This window comes from Ischnura elegans, chromosome 2 (genome assembly GCF_921293095.1).
Source record: "Ischnura elegans chromosome 2, ioIscEleg1.1, whole genome shotgun sequence".
NCBI classification, from domain to species: Eukaryota; Metazoa; Arthropoda; class Insecta; order Odonata; family Coenagrionidae; genus Ischnura; species Ischnura elegans.
Genome location: NC_060247.1, coordinates 63,449,993 through 63,474,274, shown reverse-complemented (window position 1 = coordinate 63,474,274; position 24,282 = coordinate 63,449,993). Strand labels below are relative to the sequence as shown.

The 24,282-nt window shown below is 37.2% G+C and overlaps 1 long non-coding RNA gene across 1 annotated transcript; it reads right to left on the bottom strand.

Annotated features, from left to right (window-relative positions):
* Window positions 1–1,966: 1,966 nt before the first annotated feature.
* LOC124174083 lies at window positions 1,967–22,471 on the bottom strand. The gene is made up of 4 exons (XR_006868853.1): window positions 22,384–22,471; window positions 14,298–14,427; window positions 3,263–3,332; window positions 1,967–2,077 (listed from the first exon to the last, which is right to left on the bottom strand). It is a non-coding gene; the product is annotated as an uncharacterized LOC124174083 (long non-coding RNA).
* Between the last annotated feature and the right edge of the window lie 1,811 nt (window positions 22,472–24,282).

Below are 24,282 nucleotides of genomic sequence, written 5' to 3'. Positions count from 1 at the left end.
AAAATTATAAAAATAAGGTTTAGACCAAATTTAATGTCTAAAATATTAATAAAAAAGAATTTTTGTCCCTATTAATGCAGAATTATTATGAAAAAGATTTTTGATTTTTGCTTACATATTTGAAGCATTTTTTTGGGTTTGCAAATTGCAAACCAAGTACTGGTGGTGACCAGAATGAATTATCTAATTGCGATTTACATAACCTACAGATTCCTGATAAGTTGACGACTGAAGGATTAAATTAAGACGAACATCACGGGGAAAACGTTTAGAAATCACCAATTGAGAATTTTCATCTGTCACCCGATGCGGCTCGATCGTCTCGTAAGGTTCCCGCCTGAATTTAGATCTCCCAAAGTAAGAGGAGAAGATTTAGAGGTTCCATGAATTATAATGCTCTTTGTATTTTATTCTCACCCTGAAGAAACACGCCTGAAGTATCGCAGATTTTTGCATCTGGGACGTCAGATTTTCTTTGAAATGGACATTTTTGGAAGTCAGCTATTAGTATCGTATGTTATGTCAGGAGGCATGCTCCTAAAAGGTATCATTAGAATTTGTTAACGTTTTTGCGTCTCCTTCTGCAACGTTCGTAGTTGTTGACTGTCCATTGTAAGGCTGCATTATGATTTCTCCCCTGAGCAACTGGCTAGTCGTAATGCTCCCTCCGCTTATCCGAGCATGTGGAAGAATGGTGAGGTAGATTTTTGGAGGTAGTCTTGTAAATGGTAATATTTACACTGCTGGAAGTAAATTATTACAGCAGTATTTGATCCTCTCATTTCAAAATGAAGTATTTTGGTGTTAATTTCGGTACGAAAGTTATGTTTCCGCCAATGGCGTACCCAGCGACGGGCAGGTTGGGGCAGCTGCCCCACCCCCCAAAAGCAAGAATCGCAAATATCTTTAAGGAAAATAATATTTTTTCAAGTAAATAATTTTAAAAACTAAGAAAGAGCTGTAATAGTTTCCTTAAAATGTTGATTTCATTCATATTTTCTATGCTTAAATCTTACCTACAACTTGAAAAACCACGGATTGCCCACCCCTAGTTATGATCCTGGGTACTCCCCTGGTTTCCACACATTTATTTGCATTTAATGAAAAATTGAAGGTTTTTTTACATCAGTAAATCAATGAAGCAACTACTTTTTAATGAGTTTGTGAAGGGTGAAATATGTGTGCATCGCTGCCATTTCCACGAAATTCAGTTATCTAATAGCTAATTTGTAGTTGCATTTGCATTTGCCTACTTTCTACTCTTTTCTGCTTCCTACGTTGATATGTACTTACCTTTTAAATTAAACCTATATTAGTTAGCTGTGACATATTTATGCTTTTATTTTCCATAAAGAAATCAAATTCAGAAAAAAGGATTTCAAGGAGCTTCAGTTAAACAGATTCCATATGGGCCACTTCACCGGGGAGAAGAACACTGTGTTTCAAGCCTTACCAAAACCTTCTCGGCGCATTGCTATGAAGGGCTCTTGAGCCTTGGTGAGCTTGTGAGCTAGCTGCGACTAAATGGTGTGTGTTAAAATGCCCATCTTTTGCTGAGATTCAGTGACGTTTTGAGTGCCTAGAGCATTGGGTTCCGACTCCACGAAGAACGTCATTGCTAGGAAAGAGTTTTGCCCACAAGATGTTTAAATGGAATTATCGTCGGCTGCTCAGCAATTGCCTTAATTTATTCTATTATTTTCGGCCTTTCACAGTAATACTACGAATTAAACTTACCTTAACTCCTTTTTGGGAACTGGTACGCACCAAATAACTAATTTTTCGGATTGATAGATGCCTTTATTCGGGCGAGATTGAGACTAAAAATTTCCCTCTTCCACCTAACCCTTTATAAGGTAGTTTCAATGGTTTGATATTTGGAGGGAGGAACCACCAAAATCCAAGAGAAGTAGCCAGTAAGGTTGCCATAGGTAGATGCATATAAGTTAAAGGAATTGTGAAAAGGTAATAATAATATTTATTGGGAACTAGTACAGTCTTTTATAAGAATAACATAAATTAGCAAACAAGTCAATGCAGTATAAAATATTTCTGGAACGAAGTTCTTCATGAACTCCTGCAAATAAAAAAATGGAAAGAAACATAAAATTAGTTCCCTTCATTTATATTGTTTCAGACATTAAAGGAGAAGAGCACCTTATGAAAATACAAGAAAGTTATGTGAAATGATAGGACTAAATGAGTTTCATACACCATGAGCTATGACTGAAATGGCTATAAAGGAATTTTGCATTGCCAAACATGATTTCTTTGAGAATATCAACCAAAAACAAGGTAGACAAGAAGGAATAATGATTGCATGGATAGTTTCATAATTCAAAACTTTTATAAGAGAGAAGACATAAAGATACAACACAGTAATTTCTTACAGGATAAATACTCTCAAAGAGTAACAAAAAGTATTTCAATACAAGGTCAAAATTAAAGAAAGATTCACATGCCATCAGCAGAAAAATGCATAGTGAATCTCACCATCAGAACACAATATGAGACAGAGAAATGAAAAAATGAAATAGTTAATTGAAAGTGTTGTAACTATCTAAGTTTTTCTGCCAGTTACGGTAGATTTGCAGTAAATATAGTGGGTGATCGAAACTTCCGGAGTTTGGAATTTTCCGTTCAGAGCAATTCTTCGGAATTTTGATATACTTCAGCTGATTGCTCCTCTGCTGAAACCACTCAAAATGATGGAGGAAATATTCCTTAACTTTGAATTGAATGAATCAAGCCGTGATAACATCACAGGGTAATCAATCAGTGCTATGAATGAAGCTGCATCAAATTTTGCCCATCGGCATACACTTTTCTCAATTCTGAGAGGTCCATTCGTGCAATTTTATTTAGTGAGAAATATTTTCAATCTTTGAAAAAACGAGTGAAGAGTGCCAATCAGAAATATTTATAAATTACTGCGAAGCCCCCTACGCTTACACATTTTATGATGACCGTTTCAATACATTCGTATGAATAAATTAATTTTCCTCAGACGTCTTGTTATTCCAAAAAAATCTAGCTTTTTTCCCTCAAATGAATGAAATTAGGACCAAATGTAACAAAAATGGTATACATGATTAGGGCATTTCATTTAAAAACAATATTTCATAATTATCTAATAAAAAATTTCTCACATTGCTGTGTTTTAATGCTATGCAGTTTTTCATAAACGGACAAAAATAACAGTCGACATTTTTCCTTGAACAAGTAACCTTCTCATTCCACCTGCAACAATAATATACTTTACCTTTTCATTGAGCTCTTTAGTACATTCCCATCAAGGATTGGATACCAATTGAATCAAACGCGCTCAGCACCTGCAAACCCAGATAAAAATTTTGAATGTGATTGCTAGCAACGACTGGTTACATCTATGAAATGTTGATCAAGAGAGTTTCTTGATGTAAAAATTATGATCAAGATGCGTAAAATATTCAAGATAATAACGTCCATTTAAAGCAAGTAAGTCTCCGTGAATAAGACGAAATAAATATGGGTCAGAAGGAGTGAAGCGTCCTATTAAGAGATATCTCTAATGGTGCCTGCGACCTAAAACTTGCTCTAAATGATCATAGTAATTTTATATTTATTCATCAGTAAAAACTAGAATAATGAATAATTTAAGTATACCGTGACTAGCCACGGTGACAACTGTGCGGAGTCAACTTCAGTGCATAAATTGATAAAAATCCACAGAGAAAAAAAATAATTCGCCTTGACCGGGATTCGGACCAGGATCTCCCTAGAACTATGAAGTCCTCTCTAACATAAAACCTGCTGAACATGCACATGAATAAAAATGATGACGGCAAATCCAATTATGGAGGATGTGAACCCGCGACTCCTATGCTCGCGGGTAGGAAATTAACCCCAGAGCCACTTTGATCAAAATAAGTTGTGAAATACTCCTATTGCCGTTGTCGAGTCGATTCGCTCCATTAGAGAATGGTGAGTAACTGTGGGGCGGCTGGATTTCATTCGTAGGGCTCTAGGAAAAGAGAGGGAAGTTGATACCGACCGCCTCTTAACGAAGGACTCCGAAAGCAACGGGACTTAACGAAGTGCAGCGCTCCTTTCCGACGGTTTTCGGGAGGGAGACGATGCAAGAGACGTGGTCTGCCCGCAGGACAGCACAATGCGATTAAAACTTTGCTCTGGAATGAAGAGGAGGCAGTCCGCGCTTCCCCACCGGTTAGGATGCTCCAAAGTAACTGCACCTAGTAAGAGCCCTCATCCTCTCTAAATTAACTGTCCACATCCTGGCTCACTAGGTTTTTTGTGCTTAAATTGCCCGCATGCACCGATGCTTGTTTTCGAATGCCAGATTCTTACACAAAAAATGATTTACTGCACACAGAAAATTTTCAGACGAGTACATCAACATTCTGCGGAACTATCAAAGCTGCTGATGTTTTTATCCTACTTGAACTATGGTATAGCACATTTTGTTGTGTAAATTTTTATTTGAACATCATTATCAGCGCAGTACTAAGACACTGTAATGAAAATAGGCGTAGAAATTCCTAGTTAATCAAAGAAAATAACGGAGATCTATTTTATATTCAGATAGGGTAAGTTTTTATAGAATCTATAAATTTAAAATAAGTCAGACGCTTTATTGGAGGTAGGTATATATAATTTGAAGGTTTAGATGTATACATGAGGTCTTTTTTTAAATGACCAAAAAATGATAATTAAGTATTTTTTTTTAAATTTGGCGTTCATTTCACTCAACGTATTATAGCTAAATAAAATGAATCTTAACTAGTATAGCTGGAAAAAGAACATTGGAGAGCAAAATATATATTCACTAAAACATTTACTCCCAAAGAATCTCATTCTTAAATCACTATGCATGAGTGAACTTGATACAAAGGATAGCAAAAAAAGAAAAATTGCGAGAAAAAAATGAAAGACAGATGTCAAAACTTATTTCAAAGGCTAAACATAAAAAGTGAGATTATATCAGGAGTTTTTATTCTCTCTGTCATCTTTTTTGTATCTGAACTCCATTTTTTTATTCCAAAAACTTCTCGTGACATGGTCATCTGACTCATTAATTTCAACCTACTCTATCTTGCATAACCCACAAATTCTATTGAAAAAAATTGTGGCTGGAAATATCGTCCCTCATAGCCATTATCACTGATGGATCTAAACGCTCAGACAACACGTTAATGGAATCGCAGTTGCGACGTGACCACACAATACGTAATTGCCGCAAGAGATTTAGAATTACATTCATTATGGATCGGAGTAGGGATTCGGAACTGCAGTAGTGAGTCGATGGTATCGTGTTTGAATGGGGAATTTCGATTTGGAGAGCATTTGATGAACCTGGGACAACTAATCGAACCCGAGCTCTAGTTCCTGGGGCTATTTTGTTTTCATCCTATCGCCCGATGACTTCCCTCTGATCGCTTCCCACCGATTCCTATTAAAGCCATATTCTCTTGATATTTATTCATTTCCGAGAAGTGAAGCAACGCATGAATCAATGCAGTGCGAATACTAACGTTTCACTCACCTACAATTTTCATATGGAAAGGCTTTTCATATAATAATGGATCTATGCTGATTGGAGAATTGAGTGGAGAGCTGCGTCAAACCAATCCTAGGATTTTTGACCAGTGATGATGATGAATGGATCTATATTGCGTCCCACAAGAGTGTTAAATAATTCTCTACTGACCAGGATAAACCAATATTAAACCAAGATTCATTGTATCTCCCTTAAATAAAAAATGCTATGCTTGAACGATTGCACGAGCAACGTTTATAAATTGATACATTTTATGAACTCTCTTACAACTGTCTGAGATGTTGCATGGATATACGACGTCATTCTTTTTCTAATATTTAGAATAATGAGAAAATTCATTTATTAATCAAAGAAATATGTTGTGATTCTTCCATAATAATTTTCAGAGACCCGGAATCGAAGTTCATAAAAAGAATTCGGTAGATGAAAGAGAAAGACAAGCTACGGCAAAGAAAAATCCTCATTCAGCCATTCTCTCTTAACTTAAATAAAAAGTGAAAACTCACTTTTCATGAATTGGTACCGTCATCAGCGTTTCGACTTTTAATTTGTTCAGAGATGGAAGGGGGAGGTGACGTAATTATTATTTAAAGGTGACGTAATTTACTTATCTGAGAAATGGTTAAGGCCGATTTTTCATAGCGAATAGCTCGAAAAGAAAGTGACTGATCGAAAAGTAGCTCTACATGTTTTGCAAACTCTATCGCAACTGATTATAAATAAAAATTAATGGACAAACCCATCCATTCAACAACTGACTGTACCAAGATAGGGCGTGGTCATGCTCAATGTGGCCATCATCTCACGAACACAGCTGACTCTGAACTGCACAATGCGCACATGGTGGTGTTGCGGTGAGGGTGGATCTTAGATGGCCGTGGGGTCTATCTGTCAGGAGATAAACAATGCGAGGTCCATCGGAGAGCGAACCTATCTAGTTGGCAGCCTCCCAAAACGGCACTCCTTACGAGCCTGCCTCTCGTGGGGGACAAGATGGGGTGGCAATTACAGAATGATACGGATATTCAGTGAGATTCGGAATATTTGAGGTCTCGTTAACCTAAGGACCCTCCCACTCACTTTCAGGTGAAAATTACCCAGTGAGGGGCGTAGGTGGAATAATTGGGACCGCATTTGTGGAGTTGCTTTCCTCACTAGAATTTTCGCCATGTTAGAATGGTTTTAAATACCGAATATAAGCCGATATGGGAAAGTAAAGCCGGGTGGATTTTGACTTCATTGTCTCTGGTGTTAGCGATCAAAATAGTAATTTACTCGTCCTTTATCTTTATTATCCAGCTCATTAGTTCATAGATATTTAAGGTGTGAAGGTATATTTCCCTATGTGGCCAAATCTCATTTAGCTATTAGCTGAAATGTAGCTTCAGTTCTTAATCAGGTGGCAAGAAATCAGTGTAATAAGGATTACGCATTTTTAAATTCTCTTTTTGTAATTAATAATGTTCCAATAATGACCGGAAAACGCAACAATATAGTCAAACATATTACGGAGAGTACAGCTCCAGCCTACATTCGAAAGGCTTTTTTTCAGAAACTGTAAATCTTAGAGAAAAAATGGAAATGACAATTTTGTAGATAATTTTTTTATCTACAATTTTGATCTGAGCAATTTGTATCATAAAACTAACTGTTTGGCCAAAAAATGCAAAAAACTCGTTTTTGTGACCTTTGACCTTGAATAAAAATTGAAAGAAAAGGAACTTTCCACTATAAATTGTATGAAAAATAGTTACTTTGGGTCGAAGGAAAGGAGAGACAAAATGGATAATTATCAGTGGAAAACAAAAATTGATTTTATCCTGTAGGTCAGGCAACACAATTCGCATTATCACCAGCTCTGAAAAAATACAACATATTTTGTGTCTTATTAGTAGCCCGGTCAAATTAGCCCAACAACTAGGGGTACCCTTGCATAAATTGCCAACAAGCTGAAAATTCTCATGAACCTCTAGGATACCACTATTATGAAATCCTGAAAAGTCCCGATCGATCCCGTGTGTGCAAAACATTTTATTCAAGGTCAAAGGTCACAAAAATGAGTTTTTTGCAATTTTTGGCCAAACGGTTAATTTTATAATAAAAATTGCTCAGATCAAAATTGTAGATCATAAAATTGTCTACAAAATTGTCACTTCTGTTTTTTCTCTAAGATTTATCGTTTCTGAGAAAAAACCTTTTAAATAATAATTAATAATGTTCCAATAATGTCCGGGAACCGCAACAATATAGTCAAACATATTACGGAGAGTACAGCTCCAGCCTACATTTGAAAGGCTTTTTCTTTATACAAGGGTCAATGTCTATTTTGACAGGGCTATAGTGTCTTCAAACTACTATGTCATGGGAAAGTTAGCGCTGGATGTCGCAGAATTGTAGCGTGGCTACATCCACGGATTAATGCCATCCAATTCAAAGTGATTTGAGCATGAAAAGTGGTGCATTTTTAAGAAATCGTTTTACAGAAAAAAGCATTCACCTCTGGAAATCTTTCCATGATCCTAATAGTTTTTTGTCATCATACTTTGTCCTTGACTTACATGCACAACCGGCAATTACAGCCTCTTCAAGGCAATTTTTGATTCCTAGACTACTTCTGGAGTTATTCAAATTAAATCAAAAATCGATAGCATTTTACCCTTTGGTAGATAAATTGATGCAGTGGCTCGCCGCTTCTCAACCACCCCTCCCTCTCATGCTTGAATGATTTGTGGTTCATATTTTTTTATACTCTGGTGAAGAATAGGGTGGTTTCCTATAATTTTTTTATTACCTAAATCAAACGGTTATTACTCCTGGAGTACGTATTTCACGCTTTCAGATTTTTAAATGACGATATATATTTTTCGCAATTTAATGAAAAGTGAAAATTTTCAAGCGCGCGAAATGCGATGCATAAGTATGAATGCCGGGAAATCTCTCGGTGTGACGTATTTCTGGTTCCCGCTGCCGCCCTGTGGGGTGACCTTGAGGCAAGGCTTAGCGCTGATACAATGCAGGCTGCTAGCGGGTAGCCGAGTACCCTGCTGGCTGGTAGCGCTTTGCTTAAATAAGGATTATTAATACCTTATCAAACGAGGAAAACTTTCCGACCTTAGCCAGTTTTAATAAGTGATTATTAAGACATGTTTCCTTGAGCTCTGCACCTCATACATGCATTGGTAATCTCAGGCGATGTATAACTCCTATCTTCTCCTATAGAAACTAGGTCCCTGTGACGTCACGTGGAGTGGCATCGCATGGGCGCCAATCTGGCCCTTTTCAAATGAGGATAAAAATGGACCATTGCCATTCGTCTAAACCGGTGTTTCTAAAACGAAATAATTTGTATATTATGAATACACTAATGGTGGGTAACGAATCGCAATCAATGCCTTTCGTTTTCTTTGATGAAGGAAACTACCCTATTCCTTCACTCAATTAGCGGTGCTCCCTGAATGAGCTTATGAACAAGAACTTTGACAACCTCACCAACGAAAAGTGGGTACCAGCTCTTGCATTTTTTTTAGTTTTCAACATGTGAGACAATAACTGAATAAGAAATATTTCCATCTACTTAATTATTTTAATGACTTATGATAAGATGATTGTTGGTGATGTTTTTCAGGTGTACCCCGCGTACTTATTCGGTTTTTGCCCGACGTTTCGTGGCCGTTGCCGGTCACTTTTTTTTTAAGGGAATGAGGATAATATTTCTGTGGAGGGTATTTATATGAAAAGAGGTTGAAAGAGGAGAGATTGAAGGAGTTTTCATTTTATTTTGCATGATTTCAGAGCAGGATGAAAGTGTGACTAGCAACAGCCACAAAGCATTAGGCAAAAACTATATAAATATGTGAGGCACCCCGAAAAAAATCACCAATAGCTATAATGACCTGCAAGAGCTTCAAACAAGAAATACGATAAGGATTCCAGACTATATGATGCTAGATAAGAATGGAAAGCTATTTTAAAATTATTTATCCCAAAACATCCTCTTACATTGAAAATTATCATAACATTTATAGAAAAATGTGGTGGCCATAATTTTCAGGGAGGAAATAAGAGGGAAAAAGGGGAAAATTATATTCATTCATTTGTATGAAGACATGGGGCTATATTTTCTCTTTCATATGCTGATAAAACTATCGGAAAAATTAAATCTTAATTACATATCACTAAGTTAAAGTCGGAGAGTTTATATCGGAATGTTGGGACCACCATCTCCAAATAGGGTAGTATGATTGTAAATACATAATATAAAATACATATTCTAAAATAGACATAGACACAAAGGCCGACAAGGTGATCCATAAAGGCCCAGCTCATAGTTTCCTTTTTATACACACAGAAGTGAGAGCCATTTCTGAAAGAATGTCTTTGGGAAATGGATATTTGACGTAAAGGCATTTCAGTGATTGACTTTGCACCATTTTGAGATTAAAAGGTTGCAATGTAACAACTTAGTACTGGGAGGAGTAAGTCATTAGCAGACTCTTCTATCATTCTCTTTTACACTCTTTAACATGTATTGATAACACTGACCCTTCAGCAAAGATGCATTCTTCCTTTCGATTGCCTTATTCCTTCCTATCCTAATTTTTTAAACAACTAACTTAAAATTTTGGATAAAAACCTTTAAACAGCTAGCATCCCTGTGCAGGTATGGGAAAATAACTCCACTTGGTGCCTCTCACAGTACCATTTTTTGGGAAATCCTACTGCTAACTCATGTGGAGTAAATAAATTTGCAGATACTCTAAGTGAGTGAATAGTCAAACAATGATTGAAAAGAATACTCATTTAAAAAACTTTCAATGTCCAATTAGGCACAATTTTAAGAAGTATTAACTGGATACAACCTCATGATACATATTTTAAAGTATCAAAAATAAAGAAAACAAATCCCAATTTTGGACTTTACAAGGCATCAGGTTGAGACTTATTATTTAGTTATAGAAATGGAGAATCGAGTAACATGAGTGGCAATTTTGGAATTCTAAAGAATGAATAGGCCTTGTCATACAGTACAGAGAATCAAGTACGGCTTCATCTTGAAACAAAAAAATACAGGTGCCTACAAAAGTTAGTGTCGAGATAAATTGCTTAACTGGCTGAAGTACAGTGAATAGATGTATAATTTCAATCTTGGATTACTATGATTAGATAACAAAACATGATATGGCATGCAAATATTGACAGCATTAAATAAAGGCAGGAAAAAGCATATCAAAAAGCATACTTCCGTACTCTCATCATCCAATTTTTTTCAGAATCAAGCTTACCTATGGATCAAAGGTAAACATTCCTCCAAAATACCATCCTTCTTCTTTCCAGGAAAGTAATAATTGGCTATCATAAATCAAGTTATTCAATGTAAAGTAGTCTTCAACACCCTCCAGGCTCCATGAAAAGTTCTAAAACTCTCCCAAAAAGAATGAATCAAAGCTTTCTCCAGGATGAAATGTAGTTTTCATTATGTCATTGTAAACTACGAATTACACCTTTGTAACTGGGGAAATATTCAGTGGAGTTTGTGTAGATACATGAGATGTTAGACTGTGAAGTCGGCAACAGCAATGGTGATCCAGAGATTAACAATGGAGAGGAACTAGTTCCAGTGGAGGTCTAGGAAGGGCTGATGAAGAAGAGGAACCAGTCAGAGATGAAAATAAAAGAGAAAGTTTCAAAATTATGGGAAACCATAATGCCATTTGGCATCAATCATGATGGGCAAGTGAGAAGGAAGAATGGTCTTTTGGCCAATCTGTTCTGTTCCTATTATGCCCATCTCAATAACTTTATTTTGGGAATTACCTAAGGAAACTTTGGCATATTCACCATCAAATTCTAATTGTGTTACTGTGGAAGCTAAGGAGCTAATGAGGGAAGCAGAACTTGGTAGTTTTGAGGTCTCATCAAATTTATTAGGTACTGGATACCTTCTTTTGGAAATACACTGAAAATACCACCCAGAACAATGAAGAAAGAGGATACAGATAAATTAAAAAAATATTATTTGGATATAAAAAAGGGAACAGAAAATTTGAGAAAGTTGCTACAAATCGTTATCACTGCACAAAGTCTTTGAAATTTAAAAAACATTTTCTCAATAGCTGTAAGAGTAGAATATGAATTTTACATCCTAATTAAGAGGAAAAAACTAAAAATTAATGTGAAGAGTCAAATAATCTATTCGTGTTCGGACTTGGGTGGAGTGGATTGGGGTGCCGCAGCCCTATGCCCTTGCTAATGACCAGAGCATTTCCCTCCTTCCTCCCATGCCCTTGACAAAAGAGCTTGCCATCCCTCAAGGGCTATATATAGTCTTTTGGTACAATTGGTAAGGGTGCAGTGACTCTTATTTTCTGGCCTCAGTCGGTCATGTGGGTGATGCTAAGAACATATGGGCATTGGGAATATCACACAGAGAGTCAGGTTGTGGCTACAAGAGCATGCGGTGGTGTCATACCACATGCCTCACCTTCAAGTGAGCACGCATTGAATGAGTTTTCAATTTTTAAATGCGACGTGCATTTATTAAATTGGGTCACCACAGACCCCACGTACGTGTTAATTTTTAAAAAAGCCTCTAGCCATAATATGTTTTGCCTTTGTCCTACCATTTTGCCCTTTTAATCTAATTCAAAGTTCTCTTAAGTGGGATCTCTGTGACTTTATTTGGTGTGGATAGGTACCCAAAAGTGAATCTCTCAAATGTTTTGGGGTATGTGAAAAACCTAGCTCCCCTCACTTGCTCTCCCTGCTCTTTTAAATCCCACAAGTTTAGTTGAGTTGGTTATTTTGACTCTAACCATTCTTTAAAAGAGTCTTTTGTTTGTGTTTGGCAGTAGGTGTTTTTTTCCTGGCCTGTCAATCTTCTCCATTTCTCTCAGTCAGCCTTTCTATCCATCATGGGATATCTGTGATTATAAATCCAGTTCATAAGAAATTTTCTGAAATAATTAATGTTTCCTCAATCTTTCTTTTGAGCTAGATCAACCGTTGATTTTTACTTCATTATCAGACTGCTTCATCTTTCTTATGTTGTTTAGGAAGTTTGGAATACAGTTTGCCTCAAAGTCACCTCCCACGTTTTGGGGAATTTTAACCGGAATGAGAAATTGAAAGACTTAGTTGCACATAAAACCCACCCTCATCCATATTATAATGCTTCAGCAAGTTAAGAAATGATATTTTTAATTTACAATGTTGCAGATGATAGGTATAAACGATCAAATTAAACTTCTTTGTTGGCTGAATTATGTAGTGGTGCATTGAGATCATTGTTATGGGGGGTGGCTGAACACTATCCGTGGAATTCAGTGGATTTTAAATATTCATCAATTATTTCTTAAAGCTGATTTTCAAGCTGGTTAAATAAAAAATTATTCGGATGGCCACTATAAAGAGTTCCATCTTTTCACTTGCTCCAAAAAATGGAGGGTGGTGGTAGTTACCCACCTCTGCTTTCCCTCTTAACCCACCAATGGGCTCAATCTGTCACCTTGAAGAAATAAAATCATCTACCCTCCTGTTTAGAATTAGCCATGCTAAAAACCATGCTAGTGGGAAGAATGTTAGGTCTAGTGGGAAGGGGCAGGATGAGAATGCTATTTATATATTGAGTGCAAGGGGACAGCTCTTATTCTGAATTGAAGTGGCAAGTTCATTGTGGAAGGGAGGACAGACTGGATTCGCAAAATGACTCATGAAGTAGACCTTTATCAGTAGAATTTATTAAATAAATTGATCAACGATTGATGAGATTAAGGGAAAAATAACCATTAAAATTAATTTTTTGGTCTGAGGAATAGGGGTGGTTTAAAATCTGAAGCACTCATGTGAATTACCTGGGTGCTAATATAAGGTCTAAATTACATACATAGTTTTTGCATTTGAAAAACACAAAAATACAACCCTAACATCTCTGGCAGTGGTATAGAAAGACATGGAATGATGTAGCTCACAATGGTGATAATGGAGGAAAAAATATAATTCTGATAGCTAATAGGGCATAGAGTTATTTGATTTCTATTGCCTTGAATCCAAATAGGATTACATGTGTATTCAGTGAAATCTATCCCAATAATCTATCAGTCAACTTTTTGAGGATACGCTCATAAGTGAGAGGTGTGCTAAGGTTAAGGGTGGAAAGAAGAACTCTAATTTATTTAATAATGGCTACAGAGAAAGTACCTATCCAGCAGAAATTGTGAGTATGCACCAAAGGATATCCAAAGACTGTGAGCATACACCAGTGACTAGCAAGGAGACATCGCAAGAGTGATGTTCGGGATCTGAATGCCGATGTTATTTTCAGGAACTATATAGGTGATGTAGAAAAAGGGTCACTTGTAAGTATATTAAGTTTTCAGAAATGCACAGTGTATTATTATGCATGTGATAGCCCAAACAACATTAGATATTAGGTCTCCTTAAGGTACAACAGCTGCTAATTGGATGCATGGGTATTATGCACTCCAAAAAAAGTATGGTTAATCATGTTGTAAATCATGTCTTTATAAGGGAAAAAAATTGAAAGAGAGTACAACCCTTGGGAAATATGGGTTAACCTGCTGGGAAATCAAACACCGTTGGTCAGAGATGATTACAAAAGATAGGTAGGTACCTGAAAATTGAGGTTTCTTCTCAATCTATTGACCACAAGACCTCTGATATTTCAGCAAGTTATGAAAACAAAACAATCCTTATATGAACTAATTATTTTACGAATCTTTACCTTGATAAGTTATCCATACAATGTGGCCAGTGCTAGGGCACTCCAGTTGGGGGGTGGTATGGAATTCTGCCAATGTCATTGGATGTCCTTGGGTCCACAGGAGTCCAGAATTTTTTTTGTTAACCTTGGCCTTAAAGGTACAAAGTAAGAAAATGAATGATCAATCTTAATTTTTCTGCTTGCATTAATTTATAATAGAGTAGCTTTTGAAGCAATAAGGCATTTAAATGACAACCAGAGTTAAGAAAAATTCGATGAAATACGTCAAAAGGAAATGGAGTACATATACCACATTATATTTTTTATCTCATATGATATGAGGCATGATGTGATGGAAGTTATTGACATTAGTTAAACGAGACATTTCAAAAATTCAGCAGAAGTAAGTTATAAATAATTAACTAATATTATATTTTTTATTACCTTCTTTGAATTCTAGATTTTTTTGGGAAGTGTGGTTGATTAGAAGAGAGGAAGAGCTCAGAATAAAAGTGTACTGATCTGTGCTAAAATTATGGCAGTATATGATCTTTTACAACAGGTAGTGTGTGGAACCGTTTTAATATTAATATTAATGAGAGATATGCATGTTCAATTTCTGTAGCTAGATGATTAACATCTGGTTTTTTAACTTGGGATATTTATTTATTACAGTCATGTATTTTTAAATATTTACAGACTTTTTAAAATGCTAATTGGTACACCAAGCAGCTGTAAATCCCTTATGTAAACACATTGAAGCCTGAGGATATAAAAATTATATGGGTCCAGACGGTGGCATAACTTGGAATATGCTTTAGGGGGGATGGATAGGCATGAAGGGGAGGGGAACTATCCCCCCATGCAACTTGGGGGCTACGGGAAAATTTTTTAAAAATGACATGTGTGGAAGTACAGTTTACGTCATTTTGGCTATTATGTCAAAACTATACAATATTTTCAATTATTCTTTTTATTATAAAAAAAATATTAAAAATAATTTCTCCGAGGCTTTGGGGGGATCTATTCCCTCATCCATCTCATACCTGGACCACTGAAACTAGGGTTTTTTGAATTTTGTTCCACCAAAATTGCTTTCATATGGATTAATTTTAGAAATGACACCACATAGTTAATTTTGAGTAATATTTCACAGCACTATCCATCAAAAGAAATACCTACTAGGGGGCCTGGTCATAGCCATAGGGGCCTAAGCCCAGGAAAATGTGTTGGGAGAAATCATGGGTTATATCAATGCAACCTGAGTGACCCCATGCTAAGTGGGAATATCGGCCTGAATAGTTTTTCACAAAATTATTCATTTTAAAAACACAATACTTACTGTACATATTAATTATTATGGGGAAAAATAATACGTAGGAATAATATTTTATAAGTGTTTTAGATGTGTATTTAGAGATAAGTACAAAAAGGTATGGCAAGTTGGACATTTCTTCTTCACCATTCAATAAAATTAATGAGATTGCTCTTTTACTGCAATTAAAATTTTAACAGTTCAACTTATGACTAGCTTCATAAATTTTATTTTTGGTATTGACCTACCTGAGATGGGGGTTAGAATATAAGGAATGGTGAAAGGACAGACATGTTGTGTCACTTTGGAGTAGTCACACTGTTACAGTTGCTTGCTTATGCCACTCTAGGACCCTTGAGAATTCTCAGCATGCCCGTGTCAACAGTTTCTGCTCTTAGTCATTGAGCCTCCTTCCCTGGTAAAGGACCTCAGGGATGAGGTCCCTCGTCCAGCCCACCTCCCACAGGTATTTGGTACATTGGGACCGGCTTGTTCCCTTCATAATGATGCTTCTCAAGTCATATTGACTTAGAGAATACATTTCAGTGTAAATGTCATAAAGTTTATCATATTATTAAAATGATATACATATATAGGTTTTGGCTTTCCAGAAAGCCAAAGGTCTGTGGTTCAATTCCCGGTCCGGGGGATTTTTCTCATCGCAATTAATGTATATTTCACCGTCGTTCATGCGGCAGGCGTAATGTTTCACCTTTTAAAATTATTTACACATATTTCACGTATTTAAATGATTTTCAATGATGTGTAGACTGAAATCATCGGATACATTACTAGATGGATAAAGCAGAACGATATTGCTAAATCTGATGATACTTGATTAAAATTAGAGGGAAGGAAATGAGATATATTGTTATTAAAATTCTTCGCAAGGTGGGTGTTCCCTCTGAATTATTTGAGTTGGTTTAGCCAGCCCCACCAGGAGTGGATTAAGGAGGAGGGTGCGGCCGCCCTCACGTTATTCGTAGAAAAACAGAAAAGATGGTTATCATTAAAGGGGCTTTGCGATGTTTATTTCACAATCTCGATATAAATGCCCTAAGATTTTTGAAGACTATCTAAAAGCCTCTTTTATGAGCAGATGCATTACGGCTGATATGTATTCCATACCAACCAAGCTCCGCGGAAAGTAGTGAAACCTCAAGTCAACGACCATAGTCCGTCCCTGATTCCTTCAAGATATCGCATTTCCATTCATAGAAGGATGCTTATGATCTTGTTGTAGCCTACATAGTAATCCTTGATTACATTCTCATTCTCGTCTAATGTGTTAGAAGCTCTTCATATTAAATTGGTGTCCTGATTATCACTACTTCGCAGTTTTATATCCAAAATAGATTACCTTTGTCTATGCTTTCACGGAGAGTTATGGCGTCGAATTCGCTCCCTCAAAAACACATTACACCACAGTCCAGCGCGCGTTCAGTATTTTTCTAGAGGAGAAGAATATTTTTTACGGCGCTTGAGTTGGTGATAATTTTTTAAGATAGACGAGTTGCAGTGGCGATCAAATGGGGCATTAAGGCCCGCAAGGCAATCAGGGGCGTCGAAGAACGTAGGCGATGCCATTGCCCTACTTCTAAGCAAAAAGGCGCAAGGGGGACCATCGTGGTCTCACGTCCTATAAAATGGACATCGTATTACGGGCGTCGACGTGCTGCTCGCCGCTCCACACCCTCGCGGCGATTGGAATGTCACTAAAAATTATCCTCTCCAGACTCATAACGTGTAAAACGTCACAAACTGCCCAACGGTGGCGCCACCAGCTCCCTACCAGTTGTATAGGTACTCGTTTTGCTCCACGTATGTACATTGTTGCAGGCATTCAACTTTTCCGAGAGAGCCACCGACTCGTGCTTGTTTTTTAGTGCATTGTGTCGCTTACGCTTGTCCAACGTGTCCGAGAAAAATTCAAATGTAAAGAAAAGCGACGCTATTCGTTAAAAAATCTACAGAGCGAATAGAGAACGTTATTTATGACGCATTTTTAGCCAAGTAGAACTATTATACTGCGCAAAAATCCTTTAAAAATTTTAACAATAGGTTAGCTTATTTTCCTCGTCGATTATTTTCACGTCGTTTCATTATCACGGTAAAAATCCACACAGCTACCACCCGTATATTCATTTTTATCATGGCACATATTTTACTTGAATCAGGAAGGAAATCGCTAAGACTTGGAGGCTACTTGCTCGGCTGAGTCTGATAGATCGCAATGATCCATTGAGAACAGAAAACTAACAGTTTGATACAGAGGATATAATTAGGAGCCGCACTCTTTTTCCAAGTACAATAGAAACGACACCATAAGAGAGATATATATCATACAACATTGACTCCTTGAATTCTTTATTCTCGCGGGCTGCTCTTCACATTTACATAAATATCGTGGAAAATAAAACAAAGCAAATAAAACAATAAAATAAAAAAACACGTACATATGATACACTAGCATGCATCGGAGACTATGCCAATCAAATCAGTTCCCGGGGCCACGCAAGACCAGCGGGCCGTAGTTGTGCACAACTGGTACATAAGAAATGCTTTTTTTTCACGGAAAATGAAGGAATATAATAACATTTACACATGGAAAAAGTGAGTTTAGTGGACGTCCTTCAAAAAAATAGGAGAAAAAAGAAGTTCTCAAAAATTACAAAAAGAAAACGGGGAAAATTAATCCACCCAATAGTGAGGCATAATGACTCAATGAAGAGAGTAGTCGACGTTCAAGTGGACAGAAAGGAAGGCACAGGAAGGCCTCGAATGAGTTACAAAGGACAAGATGAGGATGAGGATTGAGGATGTAAAGGAATAGAAATACGAATGCATGAAAATTTGAAAAACAACTTCAAAAATATTGATGCTAAATCCTATTTTTCTGATTGAAGACTGGTACGTGTCTTAGCACCCCCGTATCTCATACTCCATGGCAGATTAAAGTGTTTGCTACGTCTCGAAATTCCATTTACTCGCTGTGAACAAATGCTAGTTATTCTCCCAGTTTTGTACTTAATTTTTTCCGTTCCTTTATATTAACCCTTCCATGCATTGCTGAGTATTTGTCTGAGTATTTGGACATGCTTAGGCTTGTTGAAATCGTAAGCTGTCGAGAGGACTGCATTGTACATGACTAATCTTTAAGGTCGTTTTACACGGAGCACTTAATTGCGCAGGTCAGAAATGCACTAATTTCTCATCATGGCATGCAATTGCGGGAATTCAGTAACAAAATTAAAACAGGCCTATTTTGCCATCTCGCGTCCATGCGTTCTCGCATGCGTTCTAGCAGTTCACCGCTATACAGGACGCAATGTTGGCTTCTCCTTCGTACACACGTCAGATTGTGCAATTTCGTGTCCCTTGTAAAACGGCATTTAGACTTTTTATTCCTAATGATGGCTATCAAGTAGGTGAAAATGAGAGCATCTGATTTGTTCGGTGGCTTGAGAGCTAGTTTTTACTAAGAGGCTTCGGCAAAATTCCGGTTATGGCGAAGACTTACAATAAATACATCATTACTGTTACATATATGAATATGTTAAATGCAGCATGTTGTGATTGGTACTAACCTTTATAACAAACAAATAATTGTGTTAACTGTTTTTAGAATAGTGTAATTTTAATTTTGATAACAATTTTGATGTAGGCCCCTCTTGATCTTGAGGCTCTAGGCTCAAGTCTAATTAGCCTACAGGAAAATCCGGCCATAGTTACACCACTCCTTCCGTCGGATGAGACTCTTATCTCTTAGGAACTTTTCCCATGGAATAAGCTACCTACGGCGCTGGACTGGCCTCAAAAGTGGTAGTCACCCTAGTTGCTAGGTTTTAGTGGTATTTTTTGCCCAGTAGCCACTATTCACACCTTAATACGGCTCAAAATACAGGCAAATAGTCCACGAATTAAGTCTCAATTGCGAGAATTGAAGGCACTAATTAAATAATAATGAAATGTTCGTGAAATGGCACCTGCATGTAGTTTGAGCATTGAATGCATCCCACTTTTGTTTGTGACTGTGCAGTACATCGTATGTATGTCACAGCAAAATATGGTATTACGAAATTTCAAGGGAATCACAAAACTGCAATGGTGGTTATTCCACGAACGTAACAATGTGGCTATGGGAAACTTTTCAATACAAGCATAGAATTAAGGAAACAATTCATCAGGTGCTATATGTGGAGCATGTTTTTCTATGGAAGCGAGGCTTGGACGTTGACAGCATCATAGAAGTCAAGAGTGGAAGTATTCGAAATGTGGTGCTAGCGAAGAGTGATGAAGATAAAATGGATCGATTAATATAAATTATTTTAAAAATGCAATGACTATTATTATAGAAAATACGAAATTGAAATGGAAATAAGGACTGAACTTTATTTGATTAGTAAAAAATGAGATAGTACTGAGGCCCCTGTATATATCTAACACCTAAAGGTATTCTTATGAGACATGAAGAAATACAGTCATTACCGCAATAAAAGAATTTAGATACAGGATAAGAGTAAATCACGCACTGTACTTATGATCTTTACTGTATGATTTTAAAAATATTGCAAAATCCCTGAAAACTCTTTTAATACATTCGTTCCACAATATAGCTTGATAGAAAGAAAGTTCAAAAATGTACTTCATAAGAAAAATGATTTCGTACTAACTTCTGACGAGGGGCCAGTGGCCGTTTAATTTCACGAACAAATTCCACTCCACCTTTCTTCGCTACTTTCCGCAATCTCTTGATCAATGCTCATTTCCTTTCCCTTCTGCTGGTTGGTTTAACATCCATATTCCCGCTGTCGTCATAGTCACCGCCTCGGCCCTATCCAAAAACCAAACTTAAGACTTTTCAAAAGCTCTCTCCACTGAGGCTAACTCCACTTTCCGTTCCAAAACTACCAACGAGCCGTCGTCGGCCCGTAAGCGCGACCCAGATTTTCGAGAGAAGTCTGTGGGACAGTAGGCTCTGTTTTTCTGGAGAACGCGGTGGGGCTTTTGGCGGGCCCGACCGTGATCACGAGTCTTTAAAAACCCGCACCAGTCACTCTGGACACTGGTTCTTTTTTTTACGTTCTTTCAGGAGTCTGAACTGAGGGGTACGGTATTTCCTTCCTCCCATCGCAAATGTCCCGTGCCGCTCTTTGGAATGTAGGGAAAGAAAGCTCGTTCACGGCGTGGTGGATGTAATTTTAAGGACTGATCCATGATAGAACAGGGTTTTTTTCGAAATATTTCCTTGATTACAAAAACCAAAGGAAATTTGATGTCAGCCATAGCTACAAAGAGATGTAATTTGGAGTCAGATGAGAGAAAGGAATAAAAGAGGAAAAACGTTAGTATTTATTACACGCTCTCAAGATAAGTTCATTGCAGCCATATATTCGCATTAGTGTGTTTCAGAGGAGACGTTGTCCTTTGCTTTAAGGAGCTGGCATTTGGGGCATTAGGGGAGTGGGAAAGTATCAGTTACATGATTAATGTTGCACTAATAGTAAACTGTCCAAATCGGCTTGCAATCGATTTTTTACGCCTTCTGAGCGCTCGTTTGACAGAGACCACCCCTGTGCTCCGGATACACAAATGCCATACAACGAGAGCATTTTACTTCATATTTCCGCTGAAAAATTAAAAAAATAGAAGTGAAAAAATTGAAAAATAACAAAAAGTATCCACAAATGGTAATTTGGGGTCAAAAAACACCCCACTCGCATTTCTGTTTACTGCTCGAGACTGCACCTGCCTATGACGCAGGGAACATGCTCTCTGTAATCCGGATAATGTAAGTGAAATATCAAAGCGTAAACCGCTTTTGTTTGCTGCGAGTTTTCAACCGCTCAGGGGTGTTTTTTCAACCCAAGTTACCGTTTTAGGGTTAAGATAAGACATTTTACGGTAGTTTTTGCCATTACAAAGAAAGAGAATCGCGCCCTAAAGTCTGTCTACCTACGTAGGATGTTCAAAATGATAGCGTAAGTTATATTCGAGTGGAAAAAAGGATCAATCGCGAGGGATCCACTTGAGATTTCAAGAGGACTAGTTCTCTTTTTCTCCAGGGCTAGAAAATGCCTTGTGCTGATGGGTGTCTATGAAAGGATACTCGCTTTCACTCGATTCGCTCTGCCCCCCCGAACCACCCCGGGAAAGGTCTGTGGCGTTCTCTGGCTACTCTTCCGTTTTCGGCACGGATGATTGGCCGGGTGAAAAGTCATTATTTGCAAACAGTTTATCCCTCAAAGTAACAAAAAGTGCAAAATAGCGAAATCCGCTTCAAGAAAGATTTTTAACTGTCATAACCGACGTAGATGAGTATTAGTGATAATTATTTATTACTTTTTGGGAAAATTTTAGAAAGTTGAATCCCATCACGCAACACTGTATCTCCCTCCGTTGCTGAGATAATAATTAACGAAATAATTAAAATGCACGATTTGGATAAAAGTGGTACGATTGGTCTAAAAATTGGTTTCTCGACATATCACATGGTCCAAATTAGAAAAAACGACATTAAAAAAATAGATTTTTTGATCCTCAAATACTTACAAAAAGTAGAGGCGTAGAAGCAGTTGGCAACAATGTAATATATAGAAACTTTATTGTTTCGAAAAATTTGCCTAGCATTTCTGACGATTTAAGAGGGGGCCGTTTGTGTGACTTTTCATCGTATCTCATCACGTTCACCCCAAAAATGTGTTCGAATCAGTCAGTCATTGTGTCAGTGGTCGGAAGTGGTTTTTATAGTAAAGTGATTGAAATTACTATGTACGCGGCACTTGATTTTACCTGTGAGAGGATGCGATGAAAACTGCCCTTGTGTTCGCGACGAAGAACTTTCGGCGGGCGTACCTCAGCTGTTATGAATGTTATGGTGATGGTTCACAGAAGAACTACGTCGGCATTCCTCTTCACTACGGGTGGCGGGCGATAGTGGAGTAATAGCCGTGACGCAACATATCGGAAAGCACCCGACGAGGAGGATCATTTTGCTGAGTCAATAGACGTTTGCTCGATTCGAAATGGCTGAGGTGCGCTTCGAAGCTTCGGGCCCACGTAGTTTCAACGCTTGCAATCTCGTTTCCTCTCTCTACGGGCATTGAAATAGACTTAATTTTTTTAACACGCGATATGCGTAGTGCTCTGCCCAGAACTGCAACGTCTTGATTGCTTTTGTATTATGCTGAAAGACAGCGTCTAAAGATAGAGATTAGTGTGTTGTTTCATTCAATTAATTTTTACTCTAAAAGTTCCGTTAGTCGATTAGGAAATGACCTTGTATGAGCTGTAAAATTTTCTGCTATGTGGTTAGCTCAACCCCCTATGTAAGAATCATTGATATTTTTCACATACGGACATGCGATGGGTATGAAAGCCAACATGATCTTGCTATCGACGCGTAATAATCCGAGATGAGAAACTAATGGTTCAAACGTGACAGGTAAACCATGAAATAGGCATTTTAAGAACTGAAACTGAGCCACAAAAAGTATCATATCCTACTTGGGAAAATAATTGAATTCTTTTTTTGAGAAAAAGTATCTGCCTTAAAAATGAAAAAATCTGGCTTCCTCATCAAAAGTACTAATTATGCATGTAAATAGGGAAACACGCAATGCAAGAGGATAGAGGGATTGCATAAACCCGCGAGAGTTATTTATTTGTTAAGAAAATAGTCACCTTTAATAGACAACCGACCGGTGGAAAAGGACATTCAGGAAACAACAATGCTCAGTAAATTTTTGAAGACTATTCATGACACATATCTAAGTATGAAACATAAAATTCATTTCTTTATTTTCAGTTGGAAATAATCTACATTGAAACTTACTCCTAGTAATGAGAATGATACAGTTTTTACGCCCTCATCGGGAAGACTAACAACCTGGATGCTGAAATTGGGAATATAACTAAACGTAGTAGAAATAGATGACCATGAAATGAAAATCGACGTTATCTTTCATTTGATCTCTGGCCGCTTGACTTGTTTGACAGAGAAATCTAACATAGCATGACTAGCTAAACACACAGATAAAATCATAACAAAACGTGCAAAATTTCACCCACTCTGTATCACTTAAAGACGATACGAAGTATCGAAAGTCAGGGATCGCCTGATAATTAAAATTCAAAGTGAAATTTTGCAAGTTTTGTCTAATTCCCATCATGAAATTATTTCACAAATGTACATTTATAAAATTTGTGATAAATAGGTTTCTCCAGTTTCACAATTAGAATGTTAGCACAAATAGCACAGCTCAAAAATATCAAATATAGACACAAACAAGAAAACTACGTACTTCCAAATTTTAGTCGATTCAAAAATATATATTAATTCCATCAAATTGAGGTAAGAGATATTTAAATTTAGACATATGGGTCATAGACTGAAATATTTCGTTTATTTTAGCCCAATTCTTTCCTTAAGCTCTACCAACAGTCCAATCTTCCACAGTGGGACGTCCCCCACAGTAGTCCTTATCATTTCCTTTTTTGGAACAAAAGCGTCCAATACTTCATTTTCCGCACTGTTCATGTGTCGTGTTCCCCGGACGGAACTTGTTGAAGCGTCTCGGTGATGAAAAATAATGCACGGTCGTAACTCAAAACCAAATTTTGCTCGGATGTCTTCAGCGTATGTCATAATTAACACCTCAGAGGTCGTGAATGTGGGGTTCGAACATGAAA